This window comes from Bombina bombina, chromosome 8 (assembly GCF_027579735.1).
Source record: "Bombina bombina isolate aBomBom1 chromosome 8, aBomBom1.pri, whole genome shotgun sequence".
Classification (NCBI taxonomy): Eukaryota; Metazoa; Chordata; class Amphibia; order Anura; family Bombinatoridae; genus Bombina; species Bombina bombina.
In genome coordinates this window covers 58,865,474-58,886,285 of record NC_069506.1, presented here as the reverse complement: position 1 = coordinate 58,886,285, position 20,812 = coordinate 58,865,474, and the positions used below count along the sequence as shown (strand labels likewise).

At 38.8% G+C, this 20,812-nt stretch overlaps 1 protein-coding gene across 2 annotated transcripts in view; it reads left to right on the top strand.

Moving 5' to 3' along the window:
* Positions 1–20,812, top strand: part of ESPN (espin) — a 556,807-nt gene that overhangs the window by 478,916 nt on the left and 57,079 nt on the right. The gene's annotated exons all lie outside the window — the stretch shown is intronic.

Here is a 20,812-nt window from a genome sequence, read left to right as displayed (position 1 = left end):
CTTCAACATTTGGGTATCATGTCCCTTTAATCCATTTGCAAGGTTAAACACAGGGAAATAAGGGCATTTGTTTACAAATAACATGCTTGTAAATAATAGAACTAGAATGTCCATTTAGCAGCTATTAAAACTCTTTATGTGTAGTTAGGTCCTTTTTCTAAAATATATGCTTTGCATTTGTACATTGCTTTATAAGTTTGCTGATTTATTACTTAAAAAAAAAATCATTTAAAAGTTTAGATAGACACTTGACTTCTCTATTTTCTACATTTGATCTTGTATCAAACTTTCCACCTCCCAGGATTAAGCCTCACTTCAATACTCTAAAATCCTTAGACATTCTTATAATAGATCATTTCAGATCTATATCCCTCCTCTATAAAGACTTGAAAAACTTTATAATAATATTGGCTATGTACCTCAATGCATTATTGCCTGACCTTATTTATCCCAACCAGGCTCGTTTGGGCCTTGGAGAGGGACAAGCAATAACACCATAAAAAATATTTACCTCCTTGAATATGCCAAAATGGATATGACCTTCCCTCTCTGTGGCCAATAAAAGAGCTTTTGACAGATTGGATTGGTCCTTCCTTAAACATACCGTTTATAATATAAATATAATTTCCTAAACACTTTCATACAAAGAAAGTTTGTCTTGTAAGGTCAACTGTCAGCTAGGGTTAAAATCAATGGGGTTCTCTTTGATTTCTTTTACATCATTAATGGCACATGTCAAGGTTGTCCCTTCTCACTACTACTTTTTGTGCTGGCTCTGGAACCCCATTCCTATAACATCACTGATGATGAAAATATACACTAGACCTTTGTAGCAGACTCCACATTCAAGCATTATTTGCAGATGATGTGATGTTGTCCCTTACATTATTATAAATTGGTACTTTGTTGAAGAACATATGTGGGCAGATACATATGCAGTAAATATTTAACACACACAAAATTGAATAGTGGCACTCCTCGGGCTTTTCCTCTTTATTTTATTTAATTATATATTCACCTGTTTAGTGTGTAGTGATTGTATATCTCTATAGAGGAAATGGTGCTTGTGCATGAAATTAATCCAACCGAATGGAAAGATGATATAAAGAATACCACAATTCCAAAAGTATGCACTTTTAGCACTCTGGGCCCTAAACTAAAGGGTGGGTGGTCCCTGCTGGGATTGGATAAAAATTAACTTTTATTGTAACCTTTAAAAAACCAAATTGTTGGTTGAAGTACACATACTATTAAAATACACTCCAGTACCATATACCAGTAATATCAACATTTATTGGATCACCAGTTATTTGAATTAGGCCTGTCTATATTCACAGTCATGAATGATCCAAAAATTTTTTATAACAAAATAACGTTCGCTAAAACACTGTTACAGTGTACCTACATCGAAAAGTGATTACAAGTGTGAGTTGGGTATATGTAATGAGAGAATGGGTAGAACATGTCCCCTCTCTTTGTTAATCCCTGGATTACTGAATTCTAATATTAAATTATGTTCAGTCTATATTGTAACTTCAGTACACTGTGGTAATAGCTAGCAGCTACTGCCAGGTCATATGAATAATTGTTCAGCCCAGCTAAGTCTGTGCGGTGTCAGAGTTGGTAATCACATTGAGTTAAAGTGCTGTTATTCCGGCATCACTTATATGTGAAGGGCTAAATATTTCTATTGTGGCTGAGTCTGGCACAACCCAGACTAGATGAGTTAAATATTTGTGAATTAGAGAGCCTTTCTAGTGGATCGATCTGGATACTAATGACCCAGTTTGCCTGTGTGAGTTTACCATTACTTGTTAGTCATAATATTTCTTCAGGTACACACCACTGCAAAGCACCTCACACAGTTCTATATATGAATGTAGCTATATCTAGTAGTTGTCTGTTACTCCCTCTGTTCAAGTCCTTAGGTATCACTGTATCAGACACACTATGCTGCTATTTAGTACAAATTATAACTTGAGTATATTGCGGTAATGGCCTGCAGTTAATACCAGGTCATATCGAAAATTATTCAGTCTAGCTATGTCTGTACAGTGTCAGAGTTAGTAATTCTGTCTGTGCAGTCACAATGAGTTTAGGTGCTCTTATTCCGGTATCCACTATATATGAAAGGCTGTATAAATCTGATAAAGCTAAGTCTGGCACAACCCAGACTAAGTAGATTGAGTATCTATAAATTACAAAGTCTTTTTAGTGAGTCAATCTGGATAGTTATAACCCAGTCAGCCGATATAAATTTTTCATTGTTCATTCATCATGGTATTTGTTCAGACACACACCTCTACACATCATCTCGCACAATTCAATATATAAAAATAAAGCTAAGTCTGGCACAACCCAGGCTGTGAGTTTTTACTGTTATCAGTTATTTTTCATTCCAATCAGCTGTGCAGCACTCATACAGCTACGATTCTGTTATTCGCAGTCTGAGTAGAATATTGACTGTGAGTTTATATTTTCTACTGTCCACTCTGTTGATAGGCTATATATCAAGTTAAATTATTATCTGGCACAACCCAGTTTCTATATTGAATGTTTATATTTTACATAGCCTTGCAATGAATACGCCCGGTGTTTGCTGCCCGGTGCACTGATACAACCTTGTAAGCTAGATTGATCATTCAGACATTCATTCAGTTTAAATCCCTTGATTCATTATCGAGGGCAAATAGTGACACTATTTGCCCTCGATAATGAATCAAGGGATTTAAACTGAATGAATGTCTGAATGATCAATCTAGCTTACAAGGTTGTATCAGTGCACCGGGCAGCAAACACCGGGCGTATTCATTGCAAGGCTATGTAAAATATAAACATTCAATATAGAAACTGGGTTGTGCCAGATAATAATTTAACTTGATATATAGCCTATCAACAGAGTGGACAGTAGAAAATATAAACTCACAGTCAATATTCTACTCAGACTGCGAATAACAGAATCGTAGCTGTATGAGTGCTGCACAGCTGATTGGAATGAAAAATAACTGATAACAGTAAAAACTCACAGCCTGGGTTGTGCCAGACTTAGCTTTATTTTTATATATTGAATTGTGCGAGATGATGTGTAGAGGTGTGTGTCTGAACAAATACCATGATGAATGAACAATGAAAAATTTATATCGGCTGACTGGGTTATAACTATCCAGATTGACTCACTAAAAAGACTTTGTAATTTATAGATACTCAATCTACTTAGTCTGGGTTGTGCCAGACTTAGCTTTATCAGATTTATACAGCCTTTCATATATAGTGGATACCGGAATAAGAGCACCTAAACTCATTGTGACTGCACAGACAGAATTACTAACTCTGACACTGTACAGACATAGCTAGACTGAATAATTTTCGATATGACCTGGTATTAACTGCAGGCCATTACCGCAATATACTCAAGTTATAATTTGTACTAAATAGCAGCATAGTGTGTCTGATACAGTGATACCTAAGGACTTGAACAGAGGGAGTAACAGACAACTACTAGATATAGCTACATTCATATATAGAACTGTGTGAGGTGCTTTGCAGTGGTGTGTACCTGAAGAAATATTATGACTAACAAGTAATGGTAAACTCACACAGGCAAACTGGGTCATTAGTATCCAGATCGATCCACTAGAAAGGCTCTCTAATTCACAAATATTTAACTCATCTAGTCTGGGTTGTGCCAGACTCAGCCACAATAGAAATATTTAGCCCTTCACATATAAGTGATGCCGGAATAACAGCACTTTAACTCAATGTGATTACCAACTCTGACACCGCACAGACTTAGCTGGGCTGAACAATTATTCATATGACCTGGCAGTAGCTGCTAGCTATTACCACAGTGTACTGAAGTTACAATATAGACTGAACATAATTTAATATTAGAATTCAGTAATCCAGGGATTAACAAAGAGAGGGGACATGTTCTACCCATTCTCTCATTACATATACCCAACTCACACTTGTAATCACTTTTCGATGTAGGTACACTGTAACAGTGTTTTAGCGAACGTTATTTTGTTATAAAAAATTTTTGGATCATTCATGACTGTGAATATAGACAGGCCTAATTCAAATAACTGGTGATCCAATAAATGTTGATATTACTGGTATATGGTACTGGAGTGTATTTTAATAGTATGTGTACTTCAACCAACAATTTGGTTTTTTAAAGGTTACAATAAAAGTTAATTTTTATCCAATCCCAGCAGGGACCACCCACCCTTTAGTTTAGGGCCCAGAGTGCTAAAAGTGCATACTTTTGGAATTGTGGTATTCTTTATATCATCTTTCCATTCGGTTGGACATATGCAGTAAATAACAGTCATGTTTGCAATAAGACTATACTGTACATTTTTGCAAACACTGCAGCCACATAGTGTTTAAAATGTGTGCACAATCTTGAGCATGTCTAGATCTACTCAGAAAAGGAATAAATTGGAATCATATTAATGATTTATCACACCTCATACACTTGGAAACGTTGTTTGTGAGAGAGCTAATTCAAACATCCAACTTGGAGGAGTGTACACAGTCTTTTTATGTGCACAATTTCTGAAGCTCCAGCTCCTATTAAGCAAGTGTAAGAGTTTGCAGTTCATATGCGTATATGAGGATTAGCTAACAGCTGTCACATGGCTAGAGTTTCCACCTCAGCCATGTTTTCCTGGACTGTTATGAGTTACACATGCTGCAGGGTGTGCCTGGAGGGACATGTATTGTGCCTCTGGACATCACATGAATAGCGCTGCTGGACAGTACAATACATGTTCCTCCCTGCACACCCTGCAGTATGTGTATCTCATAACTTTCCAAGAAAAAATGGCCAAGGTGGCAACCCTAAATGTGACACAGGGAAATTTAAACACAAATGTAAAATTTGTTATAAAAAAAATCTGCTGCCCGTGTAGTATCTGTCAGCCATAGTTCCTGTTACCGATGCCAGCTTGCCTATAGTAACCTGTCAGTCATAACATCTTGCATATGTTTCTTGTCACCATATTTGCCTGTCTATCTTGTTAGCCGTATCAGCCAGCCTGTCTATAATACCTATTGACTACATTGGTTCCTATCAGTCATGATTCAAAGAAGAAAGGCTAGAGGCGCCACCTAGAGTACTATAAAAGTACTAGCAAACTAAATGAAAGGGCACTCGAATCGCATAGAATCTCAAATAACAATATGATCTCATAATAATTTACAAATATTGCACCTAATAGGTGCCAGATAGGGTTGCCACCTCAGCCATGTTTTCCGGGACACTTATGAGTTATACATGCTGCAGGGAGGAACATGAATTTAAATTTTGGACAGCACACAAATAGTGATACTGAACAGCACTATTCATGTTCCTCTCTGCACACCCTGCAGCATGTATAACTCATAAGTGTCCAGGAAAACATGGGTGAGGTGGCAACCCTAGTGCCAGATGAACACTCTAGCTTCATGTGCAGCCCACAGCTAGCTAAACACAAGGACCCTTTGTCAGATGACTCTAAAAGGGCAAAAATAAAGGGGAAAAAACAGTTGTGTAGTATCCCAGAGTATATGAGCCTGGGTATCTAAACAAATTTATACTCATAATACAAGAGCACCTAAAACTTACCAGATGAACTTTGTGGGTGAATTTACAAGCTCTCCAATTTTCTCCAATTTACTGGTAAATAAGGTATACCTGCCAGCCTATAGCACCTGTTGGCCATACCTGCCTTTATTACCTGTTGGGCATATTTGCCTGTCTATAGTACATGTTGGGTATATCTACTTGCCTATAGTACCTGTCAGCCACATGAATACTGAATATTTGGTAACATTTACATTAGTTTTTGTTAAAACAAATTTAAATGTTTCATTGCTGCAGGTGAAAAAGTTTACCTGTTGGCTTATACTTACCTCTAGTGCTCTGGGGGAGCCGCGCTAATACCAACCATGCTAATAGGTGACTTAGAGCGGCGGATCCCAAAGCCTGCTCTAAAGGTGAAGGTGTTTGAAGAGGGGTTGGGACTAGCACAGCTACCCCAGTGCACTAGAGGTAAGTATGATCCAACAAGTGACCTTTTTCACCTGCAGGAAAGGAACTTTAAATTTGGATCAGGATTAGTGTGGCTCTCCAGCGAGCTATAGGTAAGAATTTTACCTTTTAAAACTAATTTAAAGGAAACAAATATTCACTAACAAATTGTGTTAGCATATATTTGTTTTCTATAAAGGGACATGAAACCCCAAATTTTTCTTTCATTATTCAGATAGAACATACAGTTTTTTTAAAAAAAAGCTTCCAGTTTACTTGTTATCAAATTTCCTTAATTTTCATCCTATTCTTTGTTGAAGAGATACCCAGATAGGTAGCGTGCCCATGACCGGATCACTGCATGACAGGAAATAGTGCTGCCATCTAGTGTTCTTGCTACAGGAAATAGTGATGCCATCTAGTGTTCTTGCTACAGGAAATAGTGATGCCATCTAGTGTTCTTGCTACAGGAAATAGTGCTGCCATCTAGTGCTCTTGCTACAGGAAATAGTGCTGCCATCTAGTGCTCTTGCTACAGGAAATAGTGCTGCCATCTAGTGCTCTTGCTACAGGATATAGTGCTGCCATCTAGTGCTCTTGCTACAGGAAATAGTGCTGCCATCTAGTGTTCTTGCTACAGGAAATAGTGCTACCATCTAGTGTTCTTGCTACAGGAAATAGTGCTGCCATCTAGTGTTCTTGCTACAGGAAATAGTGCTGCCATCTAGTGCTCTTGCTACAGGAAATAGTGCTGCCATCTAGTGTTCTTGCTACAGGAAATAGTGCTACCATCTAGTGTTCTTGCTACAGGAAATAGTGCTGCTATCTAGTGTTCTTGCTACAGGAAATAGTGCTGCCATCTAGTGCTCTTGCTACAGGATATAGTGCTGCCATCTAGTGCTCTTGCTACAGGAAATAGTGCTGCCATCTAGTGTTCTTGCTACAGGAAATAGTGCTGCCATCTAGTGTTCTTTCTACAGGAAATAGTGCTGCCATCTAGTGTTCTTGCTACAGGAAATAGTGCTGCTATCTAGTGCTCTTGCTAATGTATAACATTGTTGCAAAACTGCTGCCTTATAATACTGCAGACACGTGCACACTCCTGAGTTTATATCCCTGCTTTTCAACAAGGAATAGCAAAAAAGCAAAGAAAATTTGAAAACAGAAGCAATTTGGAAAGTTTTTTTTTTCTGTTTGTATGTTTCATCTGAATCGTGAAAGAAAAATGTTGGGTTTTATGTCCCTTTAAGGGCGTTTGAAGGGTTTGTATATTTGGCTTCCTGCAGCAACCCAGCACTTCGGGGTTTCGAGGCTTGGTAACATCACCAAATCCTTGGATTCCTCTGGCAGTAAATGCAGGGGTAAACCATGGTCAGTTCCAAAAGCCTCTCTCTTCCCACCCCAATGACAATGTAGTCATCATTCACACTTAAATCATTGAAAGGATCTTTAGTAGTAAATAATTTCTGGTGTATAGATAACAAAAATTACTCTATTATCCTTATAATTAAATATTTTACAGTGAGATTAATTGTTTAGTGCTTGTCCCTTTAACTTCACCAACATTAGGCTACTAGTTAGTTAGTTAGTTATTATATCAAATATATCAGAGAGTAAGTTTATCCTTTTAAAAAAATGCACTGCTTAATAGATTGTAAATATGCAGTACCTCAGTATTTGCCTATTTTATTTATAGGTTGTAACTGGAGTGGTCATGTGACATATTATGGGTGGGGCTAAGTTATTGCTTCCTCCTGTTGGGAATTATTTTGTCATTCAGTGTCTGCTTATCCTAAGCATTTAAAGGGACATTGTACACTAGATTTTTCTTTGCATAAATGTTTTGTAGATGATCCATTTATATAGCCCATCTAGTAGTGTTGTTTTGCTCATTTGTTATGAACATTGTGCTGATTTTCAGACTCATAGCCAAGCCCCACAGTGTCAGATGTATACACGTGCTTACAGACTCCTGCAGGCTTCTGACTCCTGTTTCATTGCTGCAGGTGAAAAAGTTTACCTGTTGGCTTATACTTACCTCTAGTGCTCTGGGGGAGCCGCGCTAATACCAACCATGCTAATAGGTGACTTAGAGCGGCGGATCCCAAAGCCTGCTCTAAAGGTGAAGGTGTTTGAAGAGGGGTTGGGACTAGCACAGCTACCCCAGTGCACTAGAGGTAAGTATGATCCAACAAGTGACCTTTTTCACCTGCAGGAAAGGAACTTTAAATTTGGATCAGGATTAGTGTGGCTCTCCAGCGAGCTATAGGTAAGAATTTTACCTTTTAAAACTAATTTAAAGGAAACAAATATTCACTAACAAATTGTGTTAGCATATATTTGTTTTCTATAAAGGGACATGAAACCCCAAATTTTTCTTTCATTATTCAGATAGAACATACAGTTTTTTTTAAAAAAAGCTTCCAGTTTACTTGTTATCAAATTTCCTTAATTTTCATCCTATTCTTTGTTGAAGAGATACCCAGATAGGTAGCGTGCCCATGACCGGATCACTGCATGACAGGAAATAGTGCTGCCATCTAGTGTTCTTGCTACAGGAAATAGTGATGCCATCTAGTGTTCTTGCTACAGGAAATAGTGATGCCATCTAGTGTTCTTGCTACAGGAAATAGTGCTGCCATCTAGTGCTCTTGCTACAGGAAATAGTGCTGCCATCTAGTGCTCTTGCTACAGGAAATAGTGCTGCCATCTAGTGCTCTTGCTACAGGATATAGTGCTGCCATCTAGTGCTCTTGCTACAGGAAATAGTGCTGCCATCTAGTGTTCTTGCTACAGGAAATAGTGCTACCATCTAGTGTTCTTGCTACAGGAAATAGTGCTGCCATCTAGTGTTCTTGCTACAGGAAATAGTGCTGCCATCTAGTGCTCTTGCTACAGGAAATAGTGCTGCCATCTAGTGTTCTTGCTACAGGAAATAGTGCTACCATCTAGTGTTCTTGCTACAGGAAATAGTGCTGCTATCTAGTGTTCTTGCTACAGGAAATAGTGCTGCCATCTAGTGCTCTTGCTACAGGATATAGTGCTGCCATCTAGTGCTCTTGCTACAGGAAATAGTGCTGCCATCTAGTGTTCTTGCTACAGGAAATAGTGCTGCCATCTAGTGTTCTTTCTACAGGAAATAGTGCTGCCATCTAGTGTTCTTGCTACAGGAAATAGTGCTGCTATCTAGTGCTCTTGCTAATGTATAACATTGTTGCAAAACTGCTGCCTTATAATACTGCAGACACGTGCACACTCCTGAGTTTATATCCCTGCTTTTCAACAAGGAATAGCAAAAAAGCAAAGAAAATTTGAAAACAGAAGCAATTTGGAAAGTTTTTTTTTTTCTGTTTGTATGTTTCATCTGAATCGTGAAAGAAAAATGTTGGGTTTTATGTCCCTTTAAGGGCGTTTGAAGGGTTTGTATATTTGGCTTCCTGCAGCAACCCAGCACTTTGGGGTTTCGAGGCTTGGTAACATCACCAAATCCTTGGATTCCTCTGGCAGTAAATGCAGGGGTAAACCATGGTCAGTTCCAAAAGCCTCTCTCTTCCCACCCCAATGACAATGTAGTCATCATTCACACTTAAATCATTGAAAGGATCTTTAGTAGTAAATAATTTCTGGTGTATAGATAACAAAAATTACTCTATTATCCTTATAATTAAATATTTTACAGTGAGATTAATTGTTTAGTGCTTGTCCCTTTAACTTCACCAACATTAGGCTACTAGTTAGTTAGTTAGTTATTATATCAAATATATCAGAGAGTAAGTTTATCCTTTTAAAAAAATGCACTGCTTAATAGATTGTAAATATGCAGTACCTCAGTATTTGCCTATTTTATTTATAGGTTGTAACTGGAGTGGTCATGTGACATATTATGGGTGGGGCTAAGTTATTGCTTCCTCCTGTTGGGAATTATTTTGTCATTCAGTGTCTGCTTATCCTAAGCATTTAAAGGGACATTGTACACTAGATTTTTCTTTGCATAAATGTTTTGTAGATGATCCATTTATATAGCCCATCTAGTAGTGTTGTTTTGCTCATTTGTTATGAACATTGTGCTGATTTTCAGACTCATAGCCAAGCCCCACAGTGTCAGATGTATACACGTGCTTACAGACTCCTGCAGGCTTCTGTTTATGTTTTCTGTCTTTTCATATTCAGGGACGGGACGGGGGGGGGAGAGGAGTGTCTGCTTTTTTTGTTTGCCCAGCCCCTTTCAGTGGGTGTCCCAGACTATCTCTTCAGCAGTGCTAAACTGGGAACTTCTAAGTAAGTTTTAAAAAGGTTTTATACTGGATTTTTAGATTAGTTTCTGTGCATATTCTTCTTTATAATAGTGTCTGTTACATGCAGTTATATGAAAATTGGTGTATACCCTTTAACAAAGAATGATTGTGATGTGTTCTGTAGTTTTCTATAATATGTTTGAGAATAAGAAAACTTGAAGGGTCTATTTTAGGCAGAAGCAAATATATCAAATTAAATTATCATATTTTACATTCCAAACATTGCTCTCTTTCACAGCACAGTTTCTAAAGCTTTACATTGGAAAGCAAAATGCAAAGCAAAAATAATCAAATCTAACATATTTGAATGCAAGATGAATATTGTATGTCTTTCATGACGTTAGGGCAAAAAGCCATACATGCTTAAAGGTACAGTTTAGTCTAAATTAAGCTTTCATGATTCAGATAGGGCATGCAATTTTAAACAACTTTCCAATTTACTTTTATTATCAAATTTGCTTTTGTTCTCTTGGTATTCTTTGTTGAAATCTAATCCTAGGTAGGCTCATATACTCATTTCTAAGCCCTTGAAGGCCGCCTTTTATCTCAGTGCATTTTTCCACAGCTAGAAAGTGCTAGGTAATGTGTGCCATATAGATAACATTGTGCTCACTCCTGTGGAGTTAATTATGAGTCAGCACTAATTGGCTAAAATGCATGTCTGTAAAAATAATGGAAATAAGGGGGCAGTCTGCAGAGGCTTATTTACAAGATAATCACAGGGATAAAAAGTATATTAATATAACTGTGTTGGTTATTCAAAACTGGGGAATGGGTAATAAAGGGATTATTTATCTTTTTAAACAATAAAAATTCTGGAGTAGACTGTCCCTTAACTCAAAATACTCTTGAAAATTAAAATGTTGCTCTTTTTTATTCATTATTTTGTAAATTAGATCTGTCTCGCTTATAATGCTTACAAGCCATAAATATGTTTACAATTAAAATGTGCATTTCTTTTATTCAGCTTTGAATTGGAATAAGCACAAAAATAATAAAGAATTAGAGGCCGAATTATCAAGTTGTCAACTATGCTGCATTTGACGGCACCAATACGCTCGCCTAACATCGTGACCGCGGACCTGAATACGCTCTCCTTATTTATAAAAAAAAGCTGTCAAAAAGCCGCGTACCAAGTACGGGGCGATGAGCAGCGGACTGTTGTTAACTAGCAGTCATCGATCTCGCTGCTATTCGGCTTTTCCCCAACTTTATTTATACCCTGTCACTAAACACCGCCACTATACTAAAATGTTTAACCCCTATCCCGCCACTCCCGGACCCCGCTGCAACTAAAGTTATTAACCCCCATCCTGCTGCTCCCGGAGCCCACCGCAACTCTAATAAATGTATTAACCCCTAAACCCCAGGCCTCCCACATCACTACCACTTACTAAACATATTAACCCCTAAACCACCAGCCCCCCACATCGCCATAAACTAAATGAAGCTATTAACCCCTAAGCCTAACAACCCGATAACTTTTCATTAAATATTAACTCATCCCTATCTTATAATAATTTTAAACTTACCTTTAGAATTAAAATAAACTATATTAAACTACTAATTAACCTACTCTAACTATTATCCTACAATTACATTAAACTATATTAAACTATTAATTAACCTACCCTAACTATTTTACTAAAATTACATTAAACTAACAATTAAATTAACTATAACTACATATTTAAAAACCTAACCCTACTCAAGTTATTTAAATCTACTATTAAAAATTATTAAGTTACAAAAAAATAACAGCTAAGTTACACAAAATAAAAAACACTAAGTTACACAAAATAAAAAATAAATTATCAAATATTTAAACTAATTACACCTAATCTAATAGCCCTATCAAAATAAAAAATCCCCCCAAAATAAAAAAAAACCCTAGCCTACACTAAAAAGGGCCTTTTGTGGGGCATTGCCCTAAAGAAATTAGCTCTTTTACCTGTTAAAAAAAAATACAAATACCCCCCAACAGTTAAACCCACCACCCACATAACCAACCCCCCAAATAAAAGCCTATCTAAAAAACCTAAGCTCCCCATTGCCCTGAAAAGGGCATTTGTATGGGCATTGCCCTTAAAAGGGCATTCAGCTCTTTTACTACCCAAAGTTCCTAACCTAAAATTAAAACCCACCAAATAAACCCTTAAAAAAACCTAACACTAACCTCTGAAGATCCACTTACATTTTTCGAAGACCGGACATACATCCTCATCCAAGCGGCAGAAGTCCTTGGCGAAGCTGGCAGAAGTCTTCATCCAAGCGGGCCAAAGTCTTCATCCAAGTGGGCAGAAGTCTTCATCCTAGCGGGCAGAAGTCTTCATCCAGACGGCATCTTCTATCTTCATCCATCTGGCGCGGAGCAGCTCCATCTTCAAGATATCCAGCGCGGAGCATCCTCTTCTTACGACGTCTCTTGAAGAATGAAGTTTCCTTTAAATTACGTCATCCAAGATGGTGTCTCTTACATTCCGATTGGCTGATAGAATTCTATCAGCCAATCGGAATTAAAATCCTATTGGCTGTTGCAATCAGCCACAGCCAATAGGATTGAGCTTTCATCCTATTGGCTATTCCAATCAGCCAATAGAATGTGAGCTCAATCCTATTTGCTGATTGCAGCAGCCAATAGGACGAAAGTTCAATCCTATTGGCTGATTGCAACAGCCAATAGGATTTTTTCCCCTTTTATTCCGATTGGCTGATAGAATTTTATCAGCCAATCGAAATGTAAGAGACGCCATCTTGGATTACGTAATTTAAAGGAAACTTCATTCTTCAAGAGACGTCGTAAGAAGAGGATGCTCCGCGCCGGATGTCTTGAAGATGAAGCCGCTCCGCATAGATGAAGCTAGAAGATGCCATCTGGATGAAGACTTCTGCCCGCTTGGATGAAGACTTCGGCCCGCTTGGATGAAGACTTCTGCTGGCTTCGCTTAGGACTTCTGCCGCTTGGATGAGGATGGATGTCCGGTCTTCGAAAACTGTAAGTAGATCTTCGTTGGTTAGTGTTAGTTTTTTTTTAAGGGTTTATTGGGTGGGTTTTAATTTTAGGTTAGGGACTTTGGGCAGTAAAAGAGCTGAATGCCCTTTTAAGGGCAATGCCCATACAAATGCCCTTTTCAGGGCAATGGGGAGCTTAGGTTTTTATTTGGGAGTTTGGTTGTGTGGGTGATGGGTTTTACTGTTGGGGGGGGGTATTTGTATTTTTTTTAACAGGTAAAAGAGATGATTTATTTGGGGCAATGCCCCGCAAAGGCCCTTTTAAGGGCCATTGGTAGTTTAGTGTAGGCTAGGGTTTTTTTATTTTGGGGGGGGGGGGCTTTTTTATTTTGATAGGGCTATTAGATTAGGTGTAATTAGTTTAAATATTTGATAATTTATTTTTTATTTTGTGTAACTTGGTGTTTTTTATTTTGTGTAACTTAGTTGTTTAGTTGTTATTTTTTTGTAACTTAGTAATTTTTAATAATAGATTTAAATAATTTGAGTAGGGTTAGGTTTTTAAATATGTAATATAGTTAATTTAATTTTTAGTTTAATGTAAATTTAGTATAATAGTTAGGGTAGGTTAATTAATAGTTTAATATAGTTTAATGTAATTGTAGGATAATAGTTAGGGTAGGTTAACCCCTTAATGACCGGACCATTTTTCAGTTTTCTTACCCTTAATGACAATGGCTATTTTTACATTTCTGCAGTGTTAGTGTTTAGCTGTAATTTCCTCTTACTCATTTACTGTACCCACACATATTATATACCGTTTTTCTCGCCATTAAATGGACTTTCTAAAGATACCATTTTTTTCATCATATCTTATAATTTAATATAAAAAAATATAAAATATGAGGAAAAAATGGAAAAAAACACACTTTTTCTAACTTTGACCTCCAAAATCTGTTACACATCTACAATCACCAAAAAACACCCATGCTAAATAGTTTCTAAGTTTTGTCCAGAGTTTAGAAATACCCAATGGTTACATGTTGTTTGCTTTTTTTGCAAGTTATAGGGCAATAAGTACAAGTAGAACTTTGCTATTTCCAAACCACTTTTTTCAAAATTAGCGCTAGTTACATTGGAACACTGATATCTGTCCGGAATCTCTGAATATCCCTTGACATGTATATATTTTGTTTTAGAAGACAACCCAAAGTATTGATTTATGCCCATTTTGGTATATTTCATGCCACCATTTCACTGCCAAATGCGAGCAAATAAAAAAAATTGTTCACTTTTTCACAAATTTTGTCACAAACTTTAGGTTTCTCACTGAAATTATTTACAAACAGTTTGTGCAATTATGGCACAAATGGTTGTAAATGCTTCTCTGGGATCCCCTTTGTTCAGAAATAGCAGACATATATGGCTTTGGCATTGTTTTTTGGTAATTAGAAGGCCATTAAATGCCGCTGTGCACCACACATGTATTATGCCCAGCAGTGAAGGGGTTAATTAGGGATCTTGTAGGGACCTTGAAGGGTTAATTTTAGCTTTAGTGTAGTGTAGTAGACAACCCAAAGTATTGATCTAGGCCCATTTTGGTATATTTCATGCTACCATTTCACCGCCAAATGCGAGCAAATAAAAAAAAAAGTGAAATTTTTCACAATTTTAGGTTTCTCACTTAAATTATTTACAAACAGCTTGTGCAATTATGGCACAAATGGTTGTAAATGCTTCTCTGGGATCTCCTTTGTTCAGAAATAGCAGACATATATGGCTTTGGCGTTGCTTTTTGGCAATTAGGAGGCCGCTAAATGCTGCTGCGCACCACACTTGTATTATGCCCAGCAGTGAAGGGGTTAATTAGGTAGCTTGTAGAAAGCTTGCAGGGTTAATTTTAGCTTTAGTGTAGAGATTAGCCTCCCACCTGACACATCCCACCCCCTGATCCCTCCCAGACAGCTCTCTTCCCTCCCCCACCCCACAATTGTCCCCGCCATCTTAAGTACTGGCAGAAAGTCTGCCAGTACTAAAATAAAAGGTGTGTTTTTTTTTTTTTGTTTTTTTTTTAATTATTCAGCTGTGATGGACCCCTGCCTTAACCCCCAACCTCCCTGATGCCCCCAAACACCTCTCTAACCCTCCCCACCTACCTATTTGCCACCATCTTGGGTACTGGCAGCTGTCTGCCAGTACCCAGTTTTCCCCAAAAAATAAAGTGTTTTTTTTTTTTATTTTTAGTCATTTTTTCTGTAGTGTAGCTGCCCCCCCCAGTACCCCCACCCCCCGCAGGCCCCCCCCCCTCTGCACGCTCTCAGCATCCGGCGTGCACAATGCACTTGTAGGAACCGGATGCCGGGTAGCGATGGGCCGCCCACCCTCCTCCCTTGTAAGCTCCCACCCACCAACGAACGGCCCCATCGCTACCGGTGCAGAGAGGGCCACAGAGTGGCTCTCTCTGCATCGGATGCTTTTTAAAGGGTATTGCAGGATGCCTCAATATCAAGGCATCACTGCAATACCCTGAGAGCTGCTGGAAGCGATTGCGATCGCTTCCAGCACTCTCTTAGACAACTGACGTACCAGGTACGTCCATTGTCACTAACTGAAAGTTTTTGCAGGACGTACCTGGTACGTCAGTTGTCATTAAGGGGTTAATTAATAGTTTTTTTTTTTTGTTTTTTTTTATTGAGATTCATTAAAAGGCAAACAAGGCAATACATGTCAATTAAGGTTTTACAAAAAAGTATTTTCCACAAATGAAATTATTACTTACTAGAATGTTTTGTCAAAGCGTTATTGTGTGCCATAAAAATCATAGATTAGATAATATGTTTATTGCCATTAAAACTCTATACCTTCAAAACAAGCTAGAAGGCCACTCTTGGGCCCTTATAGAACTCTAAACAGAACCAAAGAAGGTAACTTCTAAAAGTATGGAGACCACTTTTGGAACTCCTGTGAAGAATCTCCATTTTCTGGTTTTATAGGGTTCAAATCTATAAAATAAACTTAAACTGAAAAACTTACATATAACCCTTAACTTAATAAAGGACAAGGGCCTCTCTTGTGCCCAATGAGGGAAGTACTATGGTCTGCAGTACAAGCAGAGCAGAAATATAAACAGCAATAACAGTAATCATCTGCTAATTATAGGGGTATTAGGTCTCCAGTGTGAATCTGCCGGGGGGCGCCCATTTTAGAGGCTGTAATGACATTCACTAACTAATATTTGGAGGGTATGTATCTAATTAAACTAGCCATCTAGGTAGGTATGAAGGAACTATTTCATAGCCATGTAAGCTAAACCCTGCCCAGAATAGCCTGAATTTTATTAGCCAGATGTAGGCTATTGTTTCTGCAGAAATATGTGCCATATGGAATAGATGCTGTCCAGGATCAGTACCTTATAGACTAATTAGCCTGACTGACTCTCCACTTCTATAGAGGGGTATGTGGGTGTCTAGCTACCTCACTGTCCAATTTTATCCCTCTCTGACCTAAGTACAAGTGTCACTGTTACGTGGATTGAGATTGTCTAGCCATCCCTGCCGCAGACAGCTCGACAAAGACCAAACATATACAGGGCTCAAATTGTACATACTGATGCTAGCAGAGTATGGCGTAGAGGGCCATGTTCTATAGTATCCCTATCTAACATTTAACTATCCCGTGGCCCAATAAACAATTTTACAAATATACCGATAAGGTGTAGGCGCCATAGGCAGGGTGACTCTTGTAAGACTCTTGTAAAACATTTACATATACACAGTAATGTCATAGGAATAAGGTGCAGGTAAAAAATTAATATAGGCTGCCTCTGACTATGTTATTTAAGCAGTTCAGTTTTAAATTAAAACAGTTAATTAATAGTTTAATATAGTTTAATGTAATTGTAGGATTATAGTTAGGGTAGGTTAATTAATAGTTTAATATAGTTTAATGTAATTGTAGGATAATAGTTAGGGTAGGTTAATTAATCGTTTAATATACTTTATTTTAATTCTAAAGGTAAGTTTACATTTATTATAAGATAGGGATGAGTTAATATTTAATGTTAGCGAGTTGTTAGGTTTAGGGGTTAATATCTTAATTTCGTTTATGGCAATGTGGGGGGCTGGCGGTTTAGGGGTTAATAGGTTTAGTAAGTGGTAGTGATGTGGGAGGCCAGGGGTTTAGGGGTTAATACATTTATTTAGTTGCGGAGGGGTCCGGGAGCGGCGGGATAGGGGTTAATAACTTTATTAGAGTTGCGGTGGGCTCCGGGAGCGGTGGGATAGGGGTTAATACATTTATTTAGTTGCGGCGGGGTCCGGAGCGGTGGGATAGGGGTTAATAATTTTATTTAGGTTGCGGCAATGTCGGGGGCGGCAGATTAGGGGTGTTTAGACTCGGGGTAAGTGTTAGGTGTAAACGTAATTTGTTTTTTACCATAGAAATCAATGGGATATCTGGCAGCAGCGAACATAAGCTTTGGCTGCTTTTAGACTCCCATTGATTCCTATGGCACCCGCGGCCTCCAGTGTGGCGGATTGAAAACCAGGTACGCTAGGCCAGAATAGTGGCAAGCGTACCTGTTAGAAATTTGATAAATGGCAAAATTTGTCAGATAGTGCCGAATTTGTATTCGGAACATCTGTAATGACGTAAGCATCGATCTGTGTCGGATTGAGACTGGCAGATCGTATGTTACGTCACAAATTTCAACTTTTGCCGGTCTGTAGGCTTTGATAAATGGGTCGAATCAGGCTTGCCACAATTACGCTGTGGAATTCCAGCGTATTTGCGGTTGAAGGCTTGATAAATATCCCTCTAAGTGCACATTGAAATGTTATTTTATTTTCCTAAACATTTTCGAGGGGGATTCTGTTTTGTTTCATGATTCAGATAAAGCATGCAACTTTCCAAATTACTTTTACTATGAAATGTGCTTCATTCTCTTGGTATCTTTTATTGAAGGAGCAGCAATGCATTACTAGGAGCTAGCCGACTACATTGGCATATATGTGCAGCCAACTATGCTCATAGTAGTGCATTGCTGCTCATGTTATAGATTTTGATTGCAGATAAGAATCATAGGCCCAATATTTCCTAAAAGTATAAACTAATCTAGTTTGTAAGATAGACTTATCCCAAGCAATCTTGAAGTCCCTCACAGTGTTTGTCATTACCTCCTCTTGTGGAAGTTTATTTCATGAATCAATCACCCTTTCTGTGATTAAGTTCTTCTGCAAATTACTCCTAAATCTACTACCCTTCAATGGTTTAAAATTGCATGTTCTATCTTAATCATGAAAGAAAATTGTTGGGTCCTTTTAGTATCCCTTTAAATATCATATAAATATCAAACACAAAACGCTGGATAGCCAGCACTTACTCAAATAAAGTTAACTGAATGCTGTCAGTCCAGTGTGTTGTGTTTGATAGTTGTCTAGAGTTAAATGCTTTGGTCAAAAGATGTGAACCCAGTGTTCTGTAAATGATTTACAACACAGAGTTGTAAATTTTGCCATTGACATGGGATCTGTACCCTTTATGGTTCGAGAGTACTAATGAACTCCACTTCCATAGTTTGTGTATGTGCAACTGCATATAACCTCGTATACTCTCTTCCTGTCTCTCTCTTGCTCTCTTCCTCTCCCCCCCCCTCTGTCTCACTACCCCACTTTATCTTTCTCTCTTGCTCACACCCTCTCTCGCTATCTCCTCCTTTTTCTCTCTCTCTACCCCCTCTCACTCTCCATCTCTTTTTCTTTTTCCCTCTCTTCCCACTCTCTCATTCCCTTACTCTCTCTCTCTTATTACCCCCTCTCTCTCTCTACTCCCTCTCTCACTCTCCGGCTTTCTTTCCCTCTCCTTCCCCATCTCTCTCTCCCTTCCTTACTCTCTCTCTCTCTCTCTCTCTCTCTCTCTCTCTCTCGCTAACTGCCCCTCTCTCTCTCTACTCAATCTCTCACTCTCCGTCTTTCTATTTTTCCCTCTCTTCCCTCTCTCTCCTCTCTGTCACTCTCCCCCACACTCTCTCCATCTTTCTCTCTTTCCCTCTCTTCCTTCTCTCTCTCTCTCTCTCTCTCTCTCTCAATTCTATCTCACACCCCCTCTCTCTCACTCCCTTACTTTCCCTCTCTTTCTCTCTCCCCTTTATCTCTCTCTATCTCCTCTCACTCTCCATCTCTTTCTCTTCCCCTCTCACTCTCCATCTCTTTTTCTTTTTCCCTCTCTTCCCACTCTCTCATTCCCTTACTCTCTCTTATTACCCCCCCTCTCTCTCTACTCCCTCTCTCACTCTCCGGCTTTCTTTCCCTCTCCTTCCCCATCTCTCTCTCCCTTCCTTACTCACTCTCTCTCTCTCTCTCTCTTTCTCTCTCTCGCTAACTGCCCCTCTCTCTCTCTACTCAATCTCTCACTCTCCGTCTTTCTATTTTTCCCTCTCTTCCCTCTCTCTCCTCTCTGTCACTCTCCCCCACTCTCTCTCCATCTTTTTCTCTTTCCCTCTCTCTCTCTCTCTCTCTCAATTCTATCTCACTCCCCCTCTCTCTCACTCCCTTACTTTCCCTCTCTTTCTCTCTCCCCTTTATCTCTCTCTATCTCCTCTCACTCTCCATCTCTTTCTCTTCCCCTCTCTTCCCCATCTCTCTCTCTCCCCTCTCTCTCACTCTCCCCATATCTCTTTCTTTCTTTCTTTCTCTATCTCTCTACACCCTCTCTCTATCTCTTTCCCTCTCTCTCCCATTCTCTATCTCCCTCTATCTTGCGATCTTCCCCTCTCTCTCACTCTCTCCCTCTGCAACTTTCTTTCCCTCTCTTCCCTATCTCTTCACCATCTCTCTCTCCTCTCTCTCCCCTCTCTCCCACTCTCCCCCTCTCTCTCTCTCTCTCCCTCCCCCCTACCTCTTACTCTCTCCCTACCTCTCACTCTCTCCGACTTTCTTTCCCTATCTCTTCCCCATCTCTCTCTCCTCTCTCTCTCTCTCTCTCTCTCTCTCTCTCTCTCTATCTCCCTACCTCTCACTATCTCCCCCTTTCTCTCTCTCTTTACTCCCTGTCTCTCTCAGTCTTTCTCTTTTTCCCTCTCTTCCCTCTCTCTCAATCCCTTAATCTCTCTCTCTCTCTCTTTCGCTATCACCACCCTCTCTCTCTATTCCCTCTCTCACTCTCCGTTTTTTATCTCTTTCCCTCTCTTCTCTCTCTCACTCTCTCGCGCTCTCTCTCTCTCTCTCTTACTTTCTCTATCACCCCCTTTTTTCTCTCTCTACTCCCTCTCTGGTTCTGTCTTTCTCTCTTTCCCATCTTTCTCTCACTCTTCCCCTCTCTATATCTCTCTTTCTCTCTCCCAGTGCCCCTATATATGCTTCCCCAGTGCACAACAGGAAAATGGGAGAGAGCATTGCATAAACTGCATTTTTTGAAAGACAAAGGATTTCAAAATGCACTGATGACAATCATTTTTTGTAATAAAGAAGAGTTGTGTGTATTTAATGTAACTGTTTTTTTCAATCAAACAGACTGAATCATTATTTACCTAGTTAATGAAGAAAAAAAAAAT